The sequence below is a fragment of the Erinaceus europaeus genome, chromosome X (genome assembly GCF_950295315.1).
Source record: "Erinaceus europaeus chromosome X, mEriEur2.1, whole genome shotgun sequence".
Classification (NCBI taxonomy): domain Eukaryota; kingdom Metazoa; phylum Chordata; class Mammalia; order Eulipotyphla; family Erinaceidae; genus Erinaceus; species Erinaceus europaeus.
The window spans coordinates 98,653,956-98,664,173 of NC_080185.1; the positions used below are offsets into that span (position 1 = coordinate 98,653,956).

Consider the following 10,218-nt stretch of genomic DNA (forward strand, 5'->3'; position numbering starts at 1 on the left):
TCTCTCTGGTGCTGATGGAGCTGGAGATCAGAGCCCTCTTATCTTCATCCTATGGAAGAACTTTTTTTTTTTAAAAAGGACAGAAAACACTGGCCTGTGCCCTTTGTTGGCCCTTTTTCTATTTGTTCTCCTTCCTTTTTATCACTGTAAGAGCAGCTTGGGGTCTCAGCTGCGACATCCATTTATCACCATAAGGCAGATGGTCACACGAGGATCTGTAAGAACTAGGTGTAGACGGCATTGCTGAGCAGCTGGATTGTATACCTCCATACTTCATTTACATGAGAACAACCAGGCCCTATGTATTTAAACTTCTGTGCCTGGTTTTCTAATACATGCTGAGGGGCTCCATCTTGACTCTTCAGCACCATCGAGACAGTTTCCTAGTTTCCTGAGACTGCCATAACAAATTACTGCAAGCAAGGTGCTTTTGAAACAATGGGATTTCTTCTTTTTTTAAAAAAAATTTATTTATTTATTTATTTTTGGATAGAGACAGAGAGAAATTGAGAGGGAAGGGGGAGATAGAAAGGGAAAGAGAGGGGAGTCGGGCTGTAGCGCAGCGGGTTAAGCGCAGGTGGCGCAAAGCACAAGGACCGGCATAAGGATCCCGGTTCGAACCCCGGCTCCCCACCTGCAGGGAGTCGCTTCACAGGCGGTGAAGCAGGTCTGCAGGTGTCTATCTTTCTCTCCCCCTCTCTGTCTTCCCCTCCCTCTCTCCATTTCTCTGTCCTATCCAACAACGACAACAACAATAATAACTACAACAATAAAACAACAAGGGCAGCAAAAGGGAATAAATAAATAAAATAAATATTTTAAAAAAAAGATAACTTAAAAAAAAAGAAAGGGAAAGAGACAGAGACACCTGCAGCCCTGCTTCACTGCTTGAGAAGCTTTCCCCCAACAGGTGGGGATCAGAGGCTTGAACCCAGGTCCTTACACACAGTAATGTGTGTGCTTAACGAGGTGCACCACCGCTTGGCCCCTAACAATGGAATTTCTTCTTTCAGCTTCCTGGGGGCTGAAAATCCATAATCAAAAGGTCTAAAGGGTTACCTCCTTCTAGAGGTTCTGCTCCTTGCTTCTCACTTGGTGTCTGATGGATACCGGCAATCCTTGGCCTCCCTTGACTTTTCACCTATACTTCTGCCTTCTCCCTCTGTCCCTCCCCATGTCTCATCCCTTTATGCCTTTTATTAGGACATCAATTGTTGGATTCAAGTCTCACCCTCATCCAGGATGACCTCATTGAGATCCTTAGTTATATCTGCAAAGACCACTATTTTAAGTAAGTTCACAGCCTAAGATTTTATTTGAGAAGGGGTAGCATTTAACCCATTGTTTAATATAAACATACAATCATATGCATACATTATTGTTATGTATATTGTAGTTCCTTCATTTATGTGTGTTTTGGTGTCATTTGGGACCTAGAATACGCATAATCTCACTGCTCTAGGCTGGCTTTTTCATCTAGATAGAGAGACAGATTGGCAGACAGTCAGAGAGAGAGACACACACTACAGCACCACCTGAATATCCCCTAGTGCTACTGCCGCACTGAGCCTTGCACATAGAAAGGCAGGCGCCCTACCCAGTAAGCTGTTTCTCTAGCCCTATTTATATACTTACTTATTTAGGATTTACTTTCAGCTTTATTCTTTTTTCTCACATCAGCCTACATCATAATACTGCCATAATTCAGATTAACCTGTTATATACCCTTTTATTTATTTATTTTACTTTATTTTATTTGCCTCCAGGGTTATTGCTGGGGCTCAGTGCCTGCACTACGAATCCACTGCTCCTGGAGGCCATTTTTTCCCTTTTGTTGCCCTTGTTGTTTATCATTGTTGTTGTTATTATTGTTGTTATTGCTTTTGTTGTTGTTGGATAGGACAGAAAGAAATGCAGAGAGGAAGAGAAGATAGAGAGGGGGAGAGAAAGATAGACACCTGAAGACCTGCTTCACCGCCTATGAAGTGGGCCCCCCCTGCAGGTGGGGAGCCAGGGGCTCGAACCAGGATCCTACACCAGTCCTTGCGCATCGTGCTATTTGCTCTTAACCCGCTGCGCTATCGCCCATTTATTTTTATCCACAGACATCTTGTGCCATGCAAGACAGACCACACACACACACACACACACACACACACACACACACACAGTATTGGATTGTTATTCTGCATAATGAACTACCTGAACCCTCAGTGATTTAATATGGCAATTACTTATTATTATAGTCTATAAATCATGAGATGGGGCATTCTCCTCCTGAGATCAGTAGGCTAGTTCCAAATATCCTCCCCATGGAGCTAGTAAAAGTACAAGTAGGCAAGTCTAATCACACAAGCACCTCTTCAAGAGTCTATTTCTATCACATCAGCTAACATTACATTGGCTAACATCATAATCAATGGGCAGGGAAGTTTATTCCATCTCTAGAAGAAAGAAGCTGTGAAGTGACATGGTAAGGATATGGATACAAGAAGGAGCACAAAATTGAGACCATAATGCAATCTATCTCAAATATATGATAAGCAAACACATATACCTACATTTGGTGAGTATTGCTCTTAAAAAAATAGAATTTTTAAGGGGCCGGGAGGTAGCGCAGTGGGTTAAGTGCACATGGCGCAAAACTCAAGGACTGGCATTAAGGATCCTGGTTGGAGCCCACCCTGCAGGGTGGTCACTTCATAAGTGGTATAGCAGGTCTGCAGGTGTCTGTCTTTCTCTTCTCCTCTCTGTCTTTCCCTCCTCTCTCGATTTCACTCTGTTCTACTCAACAACAATGACAGCAATAACAACAACAATAATAACAAGAACAACGATAAACAACAAGGGCAAGAAAAATGGGAAAAAAACACAATAGCCTCCAGGAGCAGTGGATTCATAGTGCAGGCACCACCCCTAGCAATAACCCTGGAGGCAAAAAAAAAAATAGAATTTTTGTTTTGTAAATCACTTGCATCTTGCATGTCTTATTGACAAATCATGAAAATACTTCAAAGTCATCTTATTCATCTGATTCACTTTTAAAAGGCTGCATATTATTTCATCCTGTGAGTCTACTGTAATTATGTCACCATTTCTCTCTTGATGGGTATATGATTTATGTGTCCACTCATGCGCACAGACACACACACACACACACACACACACACACACACTTTTTTGGTCATTTTGAACAGTATAGAAAAGTCGCTGGGGTCAGATTCTTGAGAAAGGATTTTCTGAATCAAAGTCTATGTGTATTGCTAACTGTATAGCTTCCCAAGTGCCATGGTGCCCTCGTGTGTTGCTAGGGCTTGAAGCTGGGTCCCTCACACAGCAAGGTGACTGCTCAATCAGCTGAGCTACATCCCAGCCCTGTGTGTTACTAATTTTAATTGAAATTTCCAGGTTACCTTCTAAACAAGGTTTCTGCACGTCACTTTTATCAGTGATTTATGACATTCTTTCTTACATTGCTGCCAAGAAGTGCTGGCATTGTTCTTTATTAATCCTCGCCACTTTGCTGTTGCTTCTTCACTTTTCATTTCTCTAGCTGTTCAGGAATTTGAGCATCTTTTTATGTAGTTCTGCCATTTTAATTTGCACTTCTGTTCCTACCTCTTTTATACCATTTTCCAAGTTTTCTATTGTGCTGATTCTCATTTTCTTGTCAATTTGTAAGAGCTCTTTGTATATTACAGACATTATGTCTTTGAGTTTTTTATGAGTTACAATTTCTTTCCAGATCTGTGTTTGTTTATTGACACTGTTTATGATATCCTTTGTCATGCAAAAATTTGGTTTGAGGCTGTTCTTACTGTTCAAATATTTATTGAATTAAAGGATTCTAGAAACACTGTCACAGCAGCTAAGCTAGTGTAATCATCTGGAGGTTGATGGGAGTGGGGGGAGGAATCATCTCTTGACACTGCTAGGCACTTCCTCCAATTCCCAGTGCATGCAAAAGAGAAATGAAATAGGGCATTTCAATTATACCTCTACAAAATTGAAAAAGGAGAGTGAGAGAAATGAGAAGTCACAGGTAAAGGACATGTGATTGAGGCCCCAATAACTGTTATTTAACAGAAGAAACCCCACTTGGGTCTACTAGAACTGGTGTATTAGTTTCTTAGGATTGTTCAGAAAAAGTACCATAAACTTGATAGTTTCAAATAACAGAAGTCTTGTCCCAGGGTCCTAAGCATTTGAAATGGTGGTGTGCAAGGTACTGTTGTTTTCTGTAAGCTCCAAAGGACACTGTGTCCTATGTCTTTCTCCTGACTCCTGGAAGTTGCTTGAAATCCTTAAGGATCTTCAGCTTGTAGACACACAGTTTCCCTCAGTGTGTCCATCATCATAAGGCCTTCCCTGTGTGTTGTCTCATAGCCTTCTAGAATATAAGGACACCAATCACTGGATTTAGAGTCCATTGAATACATTATAATGTCATATTCATTTCACTAATTACGTCTGCAGAGAACATATTTATGTATGTGTATATGCACATGCATAATGATAGCCTTTAACCACCCCCATTTATAGGTGAGGAAAGTTATGCTCGGAGGGGCAAGTTATGCCCAGGATCATCCAACTAGCACATTGGGGAGTAGCCATTTAAACCCAGTTCTGCCAAACTCCTGAGGTCACATTTATTTCAGACATGACTTGTCTTTACATTCATTCTTGTGGAAGAAACATATGGCTGTTGTAAAACAGATCCGGAAATAAGGAACTGCACAAGAAAGAAATATCCCTGTTAATTGCATTGCTCAGAAATAACTGTGGTTAACATATCGTCTTGTTTCCCCCGGTCATTTGACAATGTGTGGAATAATTTCAGTGATCTCATAAAGTTTTCTTTATGTCACCACATAGCCCTCCAAAAAACATGATTGTGAATGTCTGCTTAAAATCTCACCTTATGCTATGATGTCCTTTGCTTATCCCCACTCATCAAAGTTCTGGGTTCTCCCCTCTCTCACACATGAGATTATTCTTATTTATTTATTTATTTATTTATTTATTTATTTATTTGTTTGCCTCCAGGGTTATTGCTGGGGCTCGGTGCCAGCACTGTGAATCCACTGCTCCTGGAGGCCATTTCCCCCCCCCCATTTTTTGTTGCTCTTGTTGTTATCGTTGTTATTGATGTTGTTGTTGGGTAGGTCAGAGAGAAGTGGAGAGAGGAGGGGAAGACAGAGAGGGGGAGAGAAAGAGAGACACCTGCAGACCTGCTTCACCACTTGTGAAGCGACTCCCCTGTAGGTGGCATATGCGCTTAACCTGCTGCACTACCGCCCGCACCCCCCCCCCCCCCCGAGATTATTCTTTTTGTTGTTGCCGCTCTGGGCCAACATTTTCAGTTAGAGATAGGGCCAGAAAAATAGCTTACCCAGTTAGTGTGCTGCTTTTTTGTGCGCACAGGTTCCAGCCAGGCCTCCACTGCATTGGAATAAGCTTTGGTGCTGTGGTCTCAATCTCTCTCTCTCTCTCTTTCTAGCTGAAAAATGTCAGCTCAGAGAGGTGAAGCCCTACTGATGTCGAAAAGAAAGAGAAGAAACAGAAGGAAAAAGAGAACATAACACAGCAGCTCCCCTCAATATGTTGGGGTCCAGGTTGGAATCCGGGTGGAGCACATGAGAAAGCAGACACCCTCCCAGGTGAGGTATATTGCTGGCCCCCAGGAGGCCACATTTTTAAAAGGTTTTTTTATTTATCTTTATTTATTTATTGGAAGAGATAGCCAGAAATTGAGAGGAAGGGGGAGTAGATAGATAGGAACTTGCAGCACTGCTTCATAACTTGTGAAGCTTTCCCCCTGCAGGTGGGAACCTGGGGCTTGAACCAGGGTCCTTGTGCACTATAATGTGAATGCTTAACCAGGTGCGCCACCACCTGGCCCCAAGCCCACATCTTAAATGAAGTAACATTCTGAGTTTTTTTGGATGGATGGAACATGTTTAGGGACACTGTTTATCACAGTACAATACACCTTTTGCCCACAACATACCACCCCTAAAATGCATCTATCCCCAAGCAGAAAATACAGCCCCCCAAATACTTTCAGTCTTAATTATGAATCCATAAATATCATCTAAATACCACAGATTTTTAAAAGTCATAATCTTGGATTAAGGAGATAGTACAGTAAGATTGTACAGGACTTGCATGCAAGAGGTTCCCAGATCCAATCCCCAGCTCCACTGATAGCCAAGCTGAGCAGATGGAGGTGAGATTTGGGGTATTATCTACCCTGGGGTTAACTTCGACATCTGTGATCCTATGAAAGTAGAAAATAAATTATCTAAAAATGAAGGAAGGAAGGAAGGAAGGAAGGAAGGAAGGAAGAAAAGTAAATGTATGATCTGCTTCCAAATGCAACGATGAGCTAGTCACAGGCTAGACGTTCCTATTCTGAAAGGAAGGAAAGAGTTATGAAATCTAGTAGACCCTTAACAGTGTCTGATTCTACAAGCCCCATCACCAAGGCTCATGGCCCTACACTGAGTAGGATGGTCAGTACCCCACCCTCAATAACTGTTCTTGCAAGCTAGATACATTTTTTAATCTATACAGTCAGATATATACAGCCTTTTCCTTTATAGCCTCTGTGTTTTTAATCTAGACAAATATGTGTCCCCTGGAGTCAGAAGATAGCCTGGTTGGTAGAGCATACATGGCCCAGAACAGAGCCCCAGCCCTAGCCCCAGTCCTAGCCCCAGCCCTAGCCCCAGCCCTGGCCTCAAGGGGAAACTCTAATGCTAGGCTGTCTCTCCTTCTCTCTCAGTCTCTCTGTCTCCATCTCTATTTGAATAAAAATGTTGACCCAGAGTAGTCATGCATGAAATCCTGAAAAAACACACACACACGTTTCCTTGGATACCATATCATGTAGTGACCAATTTTTCTTTAAAGATTCCAGTTATTTAATTTTTCCACCTATATATTTTTTTTAATCTTTTTCATACACATTGGGGTATAATTCTTGATTCTCTAATCTTATACACTGATCGTGTTGCTTCTTTTTGTGCCAATATTATATTGATTCAATAGAAGTGGCTTTTCAGTATATTCTGCTACTTAGTAAACGTGCTCTCTCAACGACTTGATTTTTCTGAGTATTCCATATTATCCCCTCAACAAAATCCATATCAGTGCATTAAATGAGAGCATAGAATTACCAAGCATTGGTAACCACTAGCTGAAACTAAATTAATTTAAATTATATAGATTTTAATTAATTAAAGTTAACAAAAACTTTAATTGAAGTAAATAACATTAGACTTCAGTTCAATGGTTGCAATGGGCACATTTCAGGTGTTCTGCAGTCACATATGGCTGGTGGTTTCTATAGTGCATAGCTCAGAAACAGAAACAGAACATTTCCATCATTGCAGAAAATTCTATTACACAGTGTTGGTACTTTCATATTTCTAGGGATGAATCTTTTAGTAGAAACTCTGGGGGCGGGCAGTAGTACATCTGGTTAAGTGGATATAGTGCGAAGCACAAGGACTGGTGCCAAGTATCCTGGTTGGAGCCCCCAGCTCACCACGTGCAGGGGGTCACTTTGCAAGTGGTGAAGCAGGTCAGCAGGTGTCTATATTTCTCTCCCCCTCTCTGTCTTCCCTTCCTCTCTCCATTTCTCTCTGTCCTATCCAACAACAACAGCAGCAAAAACAACAATGGAAAAAAGATGGCCACCAGGAGCAGTGGATTCATAGTGCAGGCACCAAGCCCCAGCAATAACCCTGGATGAAAAATAAATAAATAAATAAATAAATAAACAAACCTCTTCCTCTGACTTGCATTATGTGCTTATTTTCTTTTTTGTTGTTGTTGGTGGTGGTACTAGTATCTTATTCATATATGAGCCATACCAGTTCCTTGCTTTGCTTATTTGTAATGCAGTTATGCAGATGGCTACTAAATGATAAAGTGACGAGGAGTTCTGCTTCCAAACTGGAAATTGTCTTAACTTCCCACCATAAAGAAAAATCCTGGGGAAAAAAAATATTTTTACTTTGGGGGCTAGAATATATAAGATAACTCTTTTCAAGCTTGGGACAATAGGCAGTACAGGAATGTGATCCTTAAGAGATTAGAACATGTGAGGGGAAGCCTGAATTCACATCACCTTTCTGCCTTAGGGGACTTTGGGATCACTGTGAAGACCAACCAGCACATAGTCTTACAGAGTTTAAGAAATCAGAATTAGGGACATGTGAAGCACATGGGATTTTTTTTTTGACAGAATACTAGAAAGAAGCAAGCTGAACAGCACAGAAACTGGAATAGCCCATCTTTCTCTTCCTTCCTTCCTTCCTTCCTTCCTTCTTCCTTCCTTCCTTCCTTCCTTCCTTCCTTCCTTCCTTCCTTCCTTCCTTCCTTCCTTTCTTTTGTGCCTCCAGGGTTATTGCTGGGGCTTGGTGCCTGCACTACAAACCCACTGCTCCTGGAGGTCATTTTTGCCTTTTGTTGCCCTTGTTGTTTATCATTGTTGTTGTTATTATTATTGTTGTCATTACTGTCGTTGTTGTTGGATAGGACAGAGAGAAGTCGAGAGAGGAGGGGAAGACAGAGAGGGGGAAAGACAGACACCTGCAGACCTGCTTCACCACTTGTGAAACGACCTCCCTGCAGGTGGGGATCGGGGGCTCGGACTGGGATCCTTACGCCGGTCCTTGAGCGTCTCACCATGTGCGCTTAACCTGCCGCGCTACCGCCCAGGCCCTCAAGCCCATATACTTCTTGAGATGAAAAATTAGAGAAGGGAGTCGGGCGGTAGCGCAGTGGGTTAAGCGCACATGGTACGAAGCGCAAGGGCCGGTGTAAGGATCCCTACCTGCAGGGGAGTCACTTCATAGGTGGTGAAGCAGGTCTGCAGGTGTCTATCTTTTTCTCCTCCTCCCTGTCTTACCCTCCTCTTTCCATTTCTCTCTGTCTTATCTAACAACAACGACATCAACAACAACAATAACTACAACAATAAAAAACAAGGGCAACAAAAGGGAAAATAAATAAATAAAATAAAAAGAATTATATATTTAAAAAAAGAAAGAAAAGTTATAGGAGTGGCTGAGGAGACAACATAATGGTTATGCAGTTATGTTAATGCCTGAGGCTCTGAGCTCCCAGGTTCAATCCAGAGCACCACCATAAGCCAGAGTTGAGAAGTGTTCTGTTTAAAAATAAATACATAAAATAGGCCTACTGGCTATCTACAAAAGGGAGACTTCCCCCAACTCTTCATCTGCACTACTCTAGCCTTTAGATTCATGATTAGTCAACAACTTGTTTGGCTTTATATGTTAACTCTCCTTTCAGCCACCAGGTTCCAGATGCTAACATGATGCCAAACAGACTTCCCTGGACAGAAGACCCCACCAATGTGTCCTGGAGCCCAGCTTCCCCAGAGTCCCGCCCCACTAGGGAAAGAGAGAGACAGGCTGGGAGTATGGATCGACCTGTCAACGCTCATGTTCAGCGGAGAAGCAATTAGAGAAGCCAGACCTTCCACCTTCTGCATCCCACAATGACCTTGGGTCCATACTCCCAGAGGGTTAAAGAATAGGAAAGCTATCAGGGGATGGGATGGGATACGGAGTTCTGGTGGTGGGAATTGTGTGGAGTTTTACCCCTCTTTTTTTTTTTTTCCTCCTCCAGGGTTATTGCTGGGCTCGGTGCCTGCACCATGAATCCACCGCTCCTGGAGGCCATTTTTTTCCCCTTTTGTTGCCCTTGTTGTAGCTTCGTTGTGGTTATTATTATTGCCCTTGTTGACGCAATTCGTTGTTGGATAGGACAGAGAGAAATGGAGAGAGGAGGGGAAGACAGAGAAGGGGAGAGAAAGATAGACACCTGCAGACCTGCTTCACCGCCTGTGAAGCGACTCCCCTGCAGGTGGGGAGCCGGGGGCTCGAACCGGGATCCTTACGCCGGTTCCTGCGCTTTGCGCCACATGCGCTTAACCCACTGCGCCACCGCCCGACCCCCAGTTTTACCCCTCTTATCCTATGGTTTTGTAAGTATTTCCTTTTTATAAATAAATTAAAATAATAAATAAATATATCATTAATCCCTCCAACTAAAAAATGTAGAAAAAAGATAAGTCAATTGATTTATGACAGAGAGATTGAGACAATTCATTGGGAGATAAAGAATGATTTTCCTAGAAGTGTTGCTACAATAACTGGTTAACCATCTGTTTGTTTTTTT

The 10,218-nt window shown here is 42.3% G+C and overlaps 1 long non-coding RNA gene across 1 annotated transcript in view; it reads left to right on the top strand.

Moving 5' to 3' along the window:
• LOC132535734 (uncharacterized) overlaps nt 1–9,861 on the top strand; it is a 33,733-nt gene extending 23,872 nt beyond the window's left edge. The window contains exons 4-5 of the long non-coding RNA XR_009547454.1: nt 5,501–5,660; nt 9,328–9,861. This is a non-coding gene — a long non-coding RNA (uncharacterized LOC132535734). The remainder of the gene's footprint in view (nt 1–5,500; nt 5,661–9,327) is intronic.
• Nucleotides 9,862–10,218: the final 357 nt, after the last annotated feature.